General features: G+C 37.0%; 1 protein-coding gene across 14 annotated transcripts in view; it reads right to left on the minus strand.

Moving 5' to 3' along the window:
• Nucleotides 1-14,597, minus strand: part of sulf2b (sulfatase 2b) — a 137,992-nt gene that overhangs the window by 34,360 nt on the left and 89,035 nt on the right. For 2 of the 14 annotated variants that reach the window (XM_084098803.1, XM_084098799.1), the window contains exon 1: nt 3,930-4,403. The exons of 9 other annotated variants lie outside the window; for them this stretch is intronic. The gene's annotated coding sequence lies outside the window, so the exon portion shown is untranslated. Of the gene's footprint in view, nt 1-3,929; nt 4,404-14,597 lie in introns of those variants that run through there. 3 more of the 14 variants (XM_084098802.1, XM_084098806.1, XM_084098798.1) reach the window with 2 other exon arrangements.

Here is a 14,597-nt window from a genome sequence, read left to right on the forward strand (position 1 = left end):
TGATGCACAATGCTGTTTCATGCACTGTAATCATTTCTTGAGCATGAATAATTTAATAGGATGGAATCCCCTTCTCAGCTGCTAATCTGTGGTGGAAAATAAAACCCCACCCACTGCTACCCACCATGAGCTAAATACACACACCACGCACACAGCAGGGACTAATCTGTGTGAGGGGGGTAAACTTGGAGAGCATGAACAAGCCTGAGAGCAATAACCCGAGGACTCAGGCTGAGCTGAAGAGGTGTAGTGAGAGGTGGAGGACGTGAAGATGTCAAAGAGCAAATCCATGCTGAGAACTTCACTTTTACACAATTATCCCGCACAGCGACTCTTTAATATTGAAATACTCCTCTGATACTGTTGTGCAGGTGAACACAAGAGAAGCCGGCAGTCATGCCGTCACCGCACAAATATAATAACTAGAGTTACCCATAGTGATGTACCAAAATTTGAATTCTGGCCACTATGATACATTTACATATAATCACTTAGCAGACACTTTTATCCAAAGCATCTTACAAATGAGGAGAACAATAATAATGATGAATAAATTAAGTTAGGGCCGTGAAAGTGATTTTAATAATTAATTCGATAAATGGCCTGATATTAAAATTCTATACGATTTTGTCCAAATAAGTTAAAAATAAAACTGTTTTAAAGTCTACGAGTGAATTTAAGCATTGCAACATTATAATGTACAGAATGAAAAAATGTATATTCTGAGAAATAATTGGATATAAATGGATATTCTGAGATATCCAGCGAACGTGTTGGACAGCATTTACAACCTGTGCTCGTAATGATTACAATATAAGCATAATATTTAATAATTTTGTATGTCAATCCAAAGTTTCCATCATCTGAATCACCTGAAATCATCACAAAGGCTGGATCATTTAACCGTGTGATTATTGTTTTAAAATACTTTAGAATAATTAACTTTGAATGAGCTTTAGGTGATGGCAAAGACAATACGAGCATAGGAGGAAATGAGCATGAAAAATCGAACACTGATTTACCAACACCAATATATAAAAAAATATCGTAAAAACTGAAAACCACTATGGTATCAAAATATTGTGTATTCTTACTTAATTTGATGCCAAAATAATGCATTAAAAAATGAATCATACACCAAGCAGTGTAGAAAACATCTGGTTAAACTGGACTGTGGATGGTTTGTGAACAAGACGCAGGTTTTTGCACTGAAATATAATTTTTTTGTTCTATAATTCGCTCCTGAACATGTACCAGTTCTTATCCTGAGCTCAACATACAGATGTCAGCCTACACTTAATAACTGATTAATTCAAACTAAATCAGACTAAACTAACAGCTTTGTTGCTTTGACACACAGATGAGAGAGCTGAATTAATTCCCTTAATTATGCTCAAACACAGAACTGCATGACAGACTTTACTTTCAAAAGTAAGCCGACTCACATTTACACTGAATGAGAACAACAAATTATCACCTTTAATTTGATGATGCCAAAGAGTAAATGACTTTACCATACACTCTATGCCACCTTGCAAAAACACTGAGATTCAAAATCTAATTCAAAGCTGGAAATAAAACAAAGAAACATTATGATGTCAAATGAATAGAAATATTTCAGCTTCTTGGTAACTAATCCTTTAAGTAAACTTGTGATATTAATCATGTGGTCAGATGTTCTTCCATTAAAGCACAAGATACTTCTCAAATCATATGATCATCAGGTTTTACACCTAAACTTGTGGATTCTGCTGCCATTAAAGCAAAAGTGCGAAGTACTAATTATTAATACTCTGATATTCACGTTATTTTAAATTCAACTTTTCACTCAGATTGCCATGCTGAATTTGAATTAGATTGTATTAAATTAGGAAAAATATGATAATTTTCAGAAAAATTGCATATCAATCTGTACAAATTACGCTTGTTTGTAATCAACTGACTTTTTTTGCTTTTCACGCCAAGGCAGCTGTGTGCCTCATGGAAAGCATTTAAAAAGAAGGGAAGGAAAGAAAGAAAAAGAAAGGAGGGATGAAAACAGACACTAGTCCCTGAGGAGACAAATCACAAACCCCAAATCACACAGCCACACAAACACCTCCTCCATCTCTATTCAAACAGCCTGATTCACGAGTTTGCGATCAAATACAACACATTTCCTGTCAAACGCAACCATGCAGGACTTAACGTAAAACAGTGTTATTCTCTGCATAACCAATAGTGTATTGATAGAAAGATTCCTCATTGATGAAACTCTTACTCTCCGATGTTCTCCGATCGCGAAGCCCCTTTAACACCGCGAGAACGGCCGACAGAAGAAGAGAGAATTGATTTCTGGCAATTGATTTCTGATGTTTGGAACGTTGGACCAGGGTCGTCAAGGTCCACAGAATATAATTATACTCACAATGACAGCATAGCATGATTTTTAAAGGATTCTGGGAAATTATAAAGCACATGATAGAGTCTAATAGGTGGCTTGCGTTCAGTCATTACGTTCTATTTTCGTTCTACATGGTCTGCGCTTCTCTTATTTTACGGCACAGATAAAATTAGCGTGAGGAACGTCCAGCTGATACGACCGACCCTTACATGTGTATTTGGAGTCTAACATAAGATGAATCAGAGAAGATCCACGATTCAAGAGATCTGATGCTATTGCAAAACACATTTCACATTCAAACACTCACATTCCCTTGGATATTTCTAGCTCTTCCCTTGGCTTTCTTACATTATACTGTACACTGGATCTGCGTTCCTAGAGATTTCACACTACAGCTGCTTTTGTCCAAAACACAATATACGGATACTGAGCTCATAGCCACTAGAGAGAGAAAGACCGAGACAGTCTCTTTTACTGCCAGTTCTCACAGGAACAGTAAAGACAGGGGTTTTACTCAAAATACTATATACAAAAGAACAGGGTATACTGAATATTGCTATTACGGCTTGAGCAGAGACTTTTGAAGCGTTTACTCTGCCATTTACAAAACAGGCGGAAAATGGCAAGATTGCATTAAAAGTAAGGCATGTTCTCAGGCAATAACAAAGCAGCATAATATGCTATAAACATCCATTCTCAGTAAAGAGTTAAATTTATTATTGACATAATCTGAACAAACTATTCTTCAGACAAATAATATAGTTTGTGGTTGCAAAGCAGCAGCAGATTGCCGCATTTATATAGAATGTGCATTTATAGGAGTGCGTTTATTATAGTGCTTTTACAATCAGAAATTAGAGTCGGGTATCCGTTTTTATATTCTGCTCTGAATTTGAATCTGATATGTTTCAAGGAATTAACAAACAAAAACTATTATGTACTTTTATATCATATGTGAATTGGATCTACTGTAGATTTAAATGTGCAAATGGATTTAAATTTCAATTTGAATTACATCTGGATTTAAATGTGAACTGTGAACTCAAAATAGTTCAAAATATCAGAATTCGGATTTAAATATACATTTGAATTGTTTCCTGATTTTGATTTAAATATAAATCTGCATTGTATCTGGATTTGCATTTAATGTAAATTTGACATCTGGATTTAAATGTGAACAGTGAACTCAAATTGTATTTGAATTCGGATTTAAATATACATTTGAATTGTTTCCTGATTTTGATTTAAATATAAATCTGCATTGAATCTGGATTTGCACTTAATGTAAATTTGACATCTGGATTTAAATGTGAACAGTAAATTAAATCTGAATTTGGTTTTAAAGACGTGTATTTTCACTTAAATACAAATCAGAACTCTATTCAGACTTTGATTTAAATGTAAATCTGAATTGCATCTAGATTTCCATTTAATTATAAATTTGAAATTGTTTTGGGTTTAAACATAAATTTAAGTTTAAAGCTTTAAGGGTTTAAGAGGATAAAGTACAAGAAAATAGAAAAGGAGCAGAATATAAACAACTTACTAGCCTGAAGTGAGCAGAATCTGGGTTAATGTAGGGTCCGTCCCTCAACAGAGGCACAAACCCCTAACTTCACTTTTCAGGAAAACACCTCTCCTCCACTCGTCCCTCACTTCCTTCATCCTTCTACATCTCCTTTCCTCTTCTCTCACCACCTTGCACAGCATCTCCCGCTTGTTATCACTGTCATCCCTCTCTCTTTCTACTCTCAAACACCTCTCTCACGTCTCGATCCCCCTGTTCCGTGAGTACCTCATGGTGTTGATGTCAGATCCTCGGTCTCGCTCAGCACAGCTGCTCATCCCACATGGAAGTAGAAATATCCAGATATGGAGCGCGAGGGCTACGGGACCATCTTAATGTGATCCTCGATAACAAGATACAGTGGAAACACTCCACACACAGCACTTACTCATCTGTCTCACTGTAGGTCACTGTGCTGTAGCTATATCCCTCTCGCTCTCTCTCTCTCTGTGTGCGCTCTCTTCTTTCTGCACTTCTCTTCTCTCTCTCTCTCACCCCCCCCCACCCACCCAGGCTCTCTCATTCTAGCTTCATCGCACCCTCTCTCTCTCTCTCTCCCCTGCTATAATTCCTTTCCCACTCGTCTCATCTCCGGCATCCACTCTCTCAGGATTGATGTGTTGTAACCTTGAGCTCTGCTGCTTTCAATTTATTATCCCTCTCACCCCGTCCCATCTCCCATCTTCTGCAAGGGTTAACGGAGCATCGCGACGTAACAAAAACCTAGGACGAGGGTCCCATCTGCGTCCCGTTTATGCTCCGCCGACCACGCTGCTCTGCATACAAGAACATTCATTTACATTACATTATATTAACAAGCACCTCAAACCAAAGCCCTCGCTATTTATATTTACATGAGTTCTAAATGAAAGCCCGCCACATTTAAATTTAGATGAATTACTGCAATAGCTGCAGTTTCATTTGCAGAAAAAACGGTCCTTATATTAACATACCAATGATTTGTGTGTGCAAACTGCATGCAAATGGATGCGATTGGTGTTGAAATTCACTGTGCCAGCTGTGTTGAAAATGCATTTGAAGCATGCAAGTTGCATTTATGCACAGATTTGTTGATAATATATATTATAATTATTTATATTTTATATATGTATACATCAAAATTAAATTCTATAAAATTTCATGTTCTTCCTTCAATAGTTACATTTAATTTATTAATAATAACACATTAAAAATACATTTAATAATATATATATATATATATATATATATATATATATATATATATATATATATATACACATACACACACACACAATTCTAAGTATATAAAAATAAATTATTTGTTTGTATATTTAATTGTAATATTTTTTGAAATTATTTAATTATTATTAATTGCATATTTATAATATGTTCATGGTCTTTTCAAGTCAAGAGTACAGGTGCTGGTCATTAAATTAGAATATCATCAAAAAGTTGATTTATTTCAAGAATTCAACTTCGTATATTATATAGAGTCATTACATGCAAAGTGAGATATTTCAAGCCTTTATTTGTTATAATTTAGATGATTATGGCTTACAGCTTATGAAACCCACGAAATCAAAATCCCCAAAAATTCGAATATTACATGAAATCACACAGTAATTACACAGTGATACCATGGTCATTGAACCAGGTTTTGGTTCTTTTGGCAGTGTGGGCAGGTGCAAATCCTGCTGGAAAATGAAGGAAGCATGAAGTGCTCTGGAAATGTCCTGGTAGACGGCTGCGTTGACTCTGGATTTAATAAAGCACAGTGGACCAAAGTACTCTTTTCTGATGAGAGCAAATTTTGCATCTCATTTGGAAACCAAGGTCCCAGAGTCTGGAGGAAGAATGGAGAGGCACACAATCCAAGATGCTTGAAGTCCAGTGTGAAGTTTCCACAGTCTGTGTTGGTTTGGGGAGCCATGTCATCGGCTGGTGTTGGTCCACTGTGCTGTCCACTCAACGCAGCCGTCTACCAGGACATTTCCAGAGCACTTCATGCTTCCTTCAGCAGACAAGCTTTATGGAGATGCTGACTTCATTTTCCAGCAGGATTTGCACCTGCCCACACTGCCAAAAGAACCAAAACCTGGTTCAATGACCATGGTATCACTGTGTGATTACTGTGTGATTTCATGTAATATTCAAATTTTGATTTCATAAGCTGTAAGCCATAATCATCAAAATTATAACAAATAAAGGCTTGAAATATCTCACTTTGCATGTAATGAGTCTATATAATATATTAGTTTCACCTGTTAAGTTGAATTCTTGAAATAAATCAACTTTTTGATGATATTCTAATTTTATGACCAGCACCTGTATATAAGTGTGTGTGTGTGTGTGAGGGATTTATCTTTTTAGTCCACTATTTTTAAGCAGTTTCATTTTATCTCCATAGTTCATTTTAAATCGATTTGTGGTTTGAAAAATTTAGTTATTTTTTATTTATTAATATAAGCACAAAGAAAATAATAAAATGGTTTCAGATTAAGTATACCTTTACCGTTAAAATCACAAAAGTTTTTCATGTCTTTGACTACTAACATGACATTTACTACTAGCTAAATACTGCCTTTCATGAACAGGGGATAAATGTGTGTTGTAAAGTGGTCTGAGTAAAAGACAACCATACAAGATAAAGCCCAGATAACAGAAGAGGTTTTGTGTGTAAAGACGCTGATGGACTATGGCCGTCTGGGGCAGAGAGGTATTGATTCAACATGCGTACTTGAACACACACACACACACACACACACACACACACACACACACACACACACACACACACACACACACACACACACACGAACACACACATGAACACACACATGAACACACACATGAACACCCACACAGAAATGACGACAGGCCAGACGCACTTCAGACATCTGTCTATGACCGCAAAGCCAACTGGAATTTCGCTATTCACAGCTAATTCCACAACTATTCTGCTATGAATTTCCAGAAAAAATTTCTACAGTTCCCACTGTGAGGAGCTCAACAGACCGTGGCTTTGTTATTGTCAGAGAGACAGAAAGAGAGAAAGAAAAGAAGAACTGTCAAATTGTCTGGGCCTTTTTTAATTAACTTTGTCCATTTGCTCTTCTTATCATGCTACTGTGTGTGTGTGTGTGTGTGTGTGTGTGTGTGTGTGTGTGTGTGTGTGTGTGTGTGTGTGTGTGTGTGTGTGTGTGTGTGTGCGTGTGTGCGGGTGGTTAAGCACAACATTTTCTTATGAATAACATGCCGCTTTAGAAGATCCAATGAATCCATTGTCACTCACTGCATGGCAGATGCACATCTAGCAACTAGTAAACAAACTAGTCAACAAGGTAAAACCAAAAACATGGGACGGGAGATTTATTTACCGGTATGATATCGGTATAATATTGATTATTAGCCGATATTAGAGATTTAATTATTTTCTATTTAATTTTGCAGCTCATACCCCTTAATCCCCTATGTTTACATGTAGGTTACCTTTGCTGTAATTTCATACATAGGCCTACTTAAAGTTGATCTTTAATCACGCTAACAATTTAATAACACTGTTAGTTATACATTTTCAGCGAAAGTGTACATTAACTTTTCATACTGTAGATAACAATGTTGTGATGCTTAGTTTTAAATGTTTTATTTTTAGTATTTATTTAGATCAAATAGTATAGAATATACTACACTAATATATATAATATAATATAATATGAAATAAATAATTATCAACTTAAAGGTGCTCTAAGCGATGCTGGGTGACGTCACTTCTTGTTGACGTTCGAAGTATTGTCAAACAAAACGGAGGCTAGCTCGACCCTCCCTCCTCCACATCCCGTCCCGTCCTCCTCCCCCTCTCTTCCGTGCTTCCTGAAACAGTCATGAACCATTTAGAAAAACCAAACTGGATTTACCCTCCTGTCCAGCAAAAACAGAGCCACCTGAATGTCGGATTGAAGCCCTTCTGCCGGCGGAGTTCTCTCCACCTTTTGAACGCTTTTCCGATGTAAATTTGGGACGATGTAAGTTCCTTCTCCTTTTCCCTATTCTTTGTTATTTGTTCATCGGAACGTCGTCTCTTTGGTCGTGTGTCGGCCATATCAAAATTCTCAAGAATATACAATTTTAACATAAGTCATTGTTAGGACATCTCTCCTCTAGCTAACTTCCCTCTTCATGCTTCTCTCTCCTCCACTCCCCACACCCCCCTTCATGTGCACGCGCACTAACCCCCCCAACCCCCACCCCCAAATCATTCTTGTCGGTTATTGGCTGGAACACTGTTTGTTATGTTTCGTGGTCCAGGCTGGGCCTGTTTGTTTTTGTTGCCGTTTGTGGAGCCTAGGCTGTCCACAGAGATCGCATTTTTTACAGTGTGTTCAGGGGACAGGCAGCTAGCGGATAGTGAGGAGATGTTTGCTGGATGTTACAAAAAGGTTTTGGCCTAAAAAACACGTGACATCGCTTAGAGCACCTTTAACTATACGCAGAATTTTAATATAGGTGTATTTCTTAAGAAAAAATTAAGATGACGATGAATGAGAAAATGATAAAAAAACAAAAAAACATTTAGCATAAAAACAACTGAAAACAGTCAGAGGAACTAATGAATACAAGATATAGAATATTATCGTTTTTAGAAGAACAGAAGAAGAAATAGAAGAATATTATACTTTTACACAGTAATACAATCGAGATGATTCCCACATCACACAGCAAATACACATCATAAAAAAACAATAAAAGAAAACACAAAGCTCTAAAACCGGTGGATAAAAAATTTCAGATATCCAATAAAACACACTGGAACAATAAAACAGAAATAAATTATGAAAAATTAAACTAAATGAACCTCAAATTACAAACCTGCCTTTACAGGGTGACAGTAATTAGCAGCAGTAATTCAACAAAACATCTGATACACACATATCAGAACAACAGCACAATTGAGCCAAACAGACTTGAGAGCTATTTCAGGTCTGCAGTTCATTGCTGTGACGAACATGAGGACAACTAATATTAAATAAGGGCATTAATACAGAGTCCTTGATGATAACAGCAATTAATCCTTCTTCATTAGTGTCTGCTATCCTCTAATTACACCTGCTAATTATAATTCATCTCTCGCTTTCTCTCCGCGCTGCTCTGCATTAGAGCGCTGACGTATCTTTTCCTCCTACACCATTTTAAAAATGTGACAAAAAAACTCTTTAAACTCATTTCAGAATTGCATCGCCATCATGCAGACTTGATGCATTTGCCGACCAAAATGTCGTCAAGGGAAAGGTTTGTCATTTAAAATGAATTGCATTTACAAATGCACTAAATTATGTGAATTATGAGGCGGGGAGCGTTGAAATAGGGTGTAAAACTGTTTAATGGAGAGAAGCAGTGTGGGCTAAATGGTTTGTGTAAACAAGCACACAACAGTCTTCTGTTTTTGCTGGAGTTTGTGTAAGGTAATTACAATCCACTGAAGAGATGTATGAAAACACTGCATGAAGTGTTTCAAAAAAACTTTCAAAAGTTTGGGGTTAGTTAGAAAATTCATTCTTCTCTTTATCAAATATATGCTGTTGAATTATTGTAAAAAAAAAACGGTGAAAAAACTACGATTTCCACTAAAATAAAGCAGCAAACCCATTTTTTTAACATTGAAAATAATAAAAAATGTATATTGAGCAGCAAATCAGCATATTAGAATGATTTCTGAAGGATCATGTGACACTGAAGACTGGAGTACGTTGTTGAGTGGATTGCAGTGTGGTTGCTAGGGTGTTACGAATGGTTGCTAGGTAGTTGATTACTGGCCCAAGTCTTTCCTCGTATACTTTTTTCTTTTTTTTTGCCAAAAATCACCACAAAAAAAGATAGAGTTGGGGTGCTTGAACTCAGACTGCAAGTATGAATGAACTCGGACTTGTGCGCTCTCGGGTGGACTTGACACGGACTTGGACATTTTGGACTTTTTATTTTACAGATTACAGTCTAATCCACGTCTTGTGTAATATGAAAAATACCAACATAAAATTAAGATGACAAGACATTAATAAACGTCTCACACTAAAACTCAATTGGTTACAGACTTGGACTCGACAAGGTGGACACAACAAAAAACCCTAAACACCAAATATGATCAATGACAGTAATAACGATCCTTGCTTTATAAAGAAGCGGTAATGAGAAAAAAACTCAGCATCTATTCTTCTTCATCAGTCAAATTCAACACTCAACATAAAAATTTGGCTTGTTAACAATAAATTAGTGTTAGTTTGTTGTGTAATTATGACACACATCTTGCTTCCTCTTGTGTATCTAAGAGGATTCTCAGAGGATTTTTAGATTTGGCTGAAGAAGTGTGTGTGTGTGTGTGTGTGTGCGCTTGATTGACAGAGAGAGAGAGAGAGAGAGAGAGAGAGAGAAATAAAATAGAAGAACATGCTTTATTCACTCATGCAATGAAATGCTGAAGCACTTTGGAAAACTACAACGTATGTTCAAGAACTCCCGCCAACGTATTTTTGCAACTTATCACTGCTCCATTAGCCTGTGTGTGTGTGTGTGTGTGTGTGTGTGTGTGCGCTTGACATGCTCTCATTGAGTATGTGCCAGGGCTGCAAATTAATTTGCACATTAACCAAATGTGTGCAATTGCGTGTGAGTGTGTGTGCATGAATACACCGAAAGAATGAAAACACTTGCCTTATTCACATGACTTCTTGGGAAATAAAATGCACCATTCCAAGAGTTCTCTCTACACTGTGTAAAGGTTTTAGTGTGATTTCTGTTTAACACGTCAAGCCCTATTATACATTATTCAGTGTTGCTAATCATTCCCAGGTCTCACTGGGCAATGTGCAAAAAAAAGATAAAAGTGACTTAAATGAAGTGTGACCTTTTCCCTTCTGTTTTCAGTGCTGCTTTTCTGCTGCTGTTTTGCTAATTAATTAGTCATTTAGCTGACACCAACTAATCCAAAACGACTTATGGTGCACTAAGTAAAATGACAATCCCTCTGGAGGAACCTGGAGTCAGGAGCCAAGCTCGACCACTCAAACCTGCATACTTCTGCATACTTCACTAAGCGACAACTCAATCCTTTTCACCTCTCATTACAGAAATGTAACATTAATCCCAACACTGTAACAAAAAATTACATCCCCAAGTCAAAAATTTCAAGTGACCGATAACATCTAAATTTTTCAATTAGTCTGACGTATTATTTCTCATTGAGCCAATGTTAACAGACTATTGCAACAAGAATTTCACTTGGGCCAATTGAAAAATTTAGATGTTATCGGTCACTTGAAATTTTTGATTTGGGAGGGTTAGAAATTTTTTACAGTGAAAATACAAATACATTAATAGTCCAAAATAATAGCATCAACTCCATGACGCAATGTCTCGTTCCACTTTGCAAGGGAAACACTTTTTGGAAGCTTTAATGTCTGGTCACACCAAGGACGATAACTATAACGATAATGATAAAGACATAAAGATCAAACTAAATGTAAAAGAATAGCAGAGTCCTCATCACAACTATAATGATAACAACACAGGGGAACGATATTGAATCATGTTCAGAACGATTCTTTTCAGCTAATGAGCACTAAAAACACTGACAGCCAAAATTTCTGTCAAATTGCATGAACAACCCCTTCATTAGTCCCTTACCAGTCAATGAATCAATACGCCTTATGAATTAAAACGCTTGGAAAGTGGTTATTCTACAATAAAGAGGGTCATTATTTAACTCAATTTACCTTTCATTTGCAAAGTTTACAGAGAGTTGCCTTGCTGTAGCTCTATTATTGAGATTCTGCTCACTATTAGCTGCTAGTAGGGAATTTTAGTTTGCCTGTGAGGCTCTAAGCACTGCAGTTTCTTCTGAACCCATTTACCTCTTTTTCCCTAAAGAATCTTTATCTTTAAGCAGAGCAGCTGAGTATCACAGTTCACCCCCTTTTACCGCTGAAAATTCGAGGCTAAAACACAAGCTGATCGATTCCACCGGTGTGTTTCCTTCTGCTCTCAAGGTTAGGTGGGAGAAGCTCTTGCGGTTGAGCGCGGTAATAAAAAGCTTGCGGTAACCCTGGCGGGGGCCAATTTTCTAACCGACTCCCACGAACTCCTGAGCTAACATTTGTCTTTGGCTTTCCGTTGGGGCCACGGCACTTTCATGTTCTCTTTTCACGTTGCCTCCTCACCCGCTTCATCTCAGCTTGCAGAATATTAATGGAGAAAGGTAGTTAAAAAACTTCACAAAGCCTCTTTCCTGTGGGCTTCTGCAGGGAACGAGGAAAGGAGGAACCCTACAGAATATAGATGCACTAATTTGACCCCTGGATTCAGTGCGCATGTAAAATAAAAAAGACATTATGAGGCAGGAATGAATGTGTGCTATACTTAAACTTAAGTCCCACACGGGAGGAGAAAGCACTTGTATTTTGTGTTAGAATGGATATGGCAGTGATGTACTGTACATACTCTTTTTGCGATGCCCTTACAAATATTCCCACATATGCCTCTGCTTGTCTCGACATGCAATGGGAGTCTGAAGCCTTCTGGGTATATCAGACCACTGAGACGCCAAACTCTACAGTGCTGCTTCCATTCCCTCCAGAACTCCATTCAGTTTACCAACAAAAAAATGCTTTCAGATTCAAATCGCTCCATGACAAGCCATTTACCCTGACAATAACCATTCCCCCCCTCTTTTCTCCTGCAGATGTATCATTAAAAATGGAGAAAAGTGGATGGGGAGAGAGAGAGAGAGAGAGAGAGAGAGAGACAGAGAGAGAGAGAGAGGAGAGGGGCTGGTGGACGTTGTACTGTATCCTTGTCTCATATTAGAATCCCATTAAATAATCTCAGTCGTTTCCGCCAGTGTGATGCGTGTGTTTGTGTGCACACTGAACACTTATGGCATTGGATTACGCACACTGCTAGCTGATATCACTGAGAGCTTGATAAAAATAAAACAGACTAGGGTATCAATAGGTTTCCCTCGTAGAATAACAGGATAAAAAGGATATTAAATAATAATAATAATCAAAAAGATTACATTTTCTATGTAAAATGTTATCCCATGACATAACACTCCATTTGCTTCTCCTTTAGTATAGACTTAAGTTTGTTTAATTGACATACTGTGTGTGTATACAATACCATGCAAAAGTCATTAAGATCTTTTTTTTTTTTTTTTTGACAGTAAAGACATTTATAAAGATTTAAAAGATTTCTATTCAAATACAGTTTTTTAAACTTTCTATTAATTAGATAAGTTTGGAAAAAATGTATTACAATTTCCACAAAAATATTAAACGGCACAACTGATAATAATCAGAAATGTTCATTGAGCATCAAATCATCATATTAGATTGCTTTCTGAAGGATCATGTGACACTGAAGACTGGAGTAATGATGCTGAAAATTCAACTTTGATCACAGGAATAAATTAAATTTTAAAATATATTCAAATAGAAAACAGTTATTTTGAATTGTAACAATATTTCACAATAGTAATGTTTTCGCTGTAATTTTGATCAAATAAATTTAGCCTTGGTGAGAGACTTCTTTCAAAAAATCTTACCAACCCCAAACTTTTGAACGGTAGGGTACAGTTCAATCATGTGACACTGAATCATGAATCATGTGACACTGTCAACATTTTTTAACTCTCATGTTGTTTCAAACTTGTATGATTTTATATCTCCCATGGAACACAAAGAACAAAATTTGTAGGATGTTCATACAATGAAAGTGAATGGAGACTGAAGCTGTAAACCCCCCAAAATTACACAAAAATGCTTGTGTGCATTCAAAAATAATGTTGCATCACTCCCGGTTTAACATGAAAGATGCTCATTTGGTATTCATTTGAATATGACGACACGTGAATGATGAATGAGGGTTTTGGAACAACTTAAGGTTGAGCAATTCAATTTATTATTCCTTTAAAACATATTGATATTTAGATGTCATGTTGACTATGTACACTTCTAATAAATAATCAGCATGGAATAATGCAATGTATTTTGCACTGATATTTGGACAATTTGCAGCAAAGCTGTATGTAGAGTGGATTTCATCATGGTAAAATGTGTTCAATGCAGTAGAGAATGCAGCCAAGTAAACCAAAGTATCTAAACGAATACGCAAAGAGGTCAATGTGCAGATCTTAACAGGCGTTCTGATTCTGCGTGTGCAGATTCTGTGTGGGCCTGATCAGGGATACACAGAAGAAATAAACACACAAAACATAAACCCTGACCTCTTTGCTTACACCCTGAAGTGAAACACACTCATTATCATGCGCACAGTAACAGTTCAGATGGACCTCCGCTACTTCCAGATCCATTGCTATGGCAACATCGCACGTCTGCTCGTATAACTGCACAGGTCTCTCTCTCTCTCTCTCTCTCTCTGTGATGGACTCATTCAGAAGAGGCTAAACTCTCAGCAGGGTGAATGCGCTGTATCACAAATTCTAATTCGTCTTTCTCATTTGTATTTTTGTGAGTGTGTCACAGTACGTTAGTTCTAGGTCTCTGTGTCACCCAGCCTTGTGCTCTCACCCAGCCTTGCTTCCGTCATTGTTCCATTATCCCATTTTGACCCACACACTCCATCCATCACTCTCTCTCCCCCCCCAGTGCCGTCTCT

This window comes from Abramis brama (genome assembly GCF_963993115.1).
Source record: "Abramis brama genome assembly, chromosome: 22".
Lineage (NCBI taxonomy): Eukaryota > Metazoa > Chordata > Actinopteri > Cypriniformes > Leuciscidae > Abramis > Abramis brama.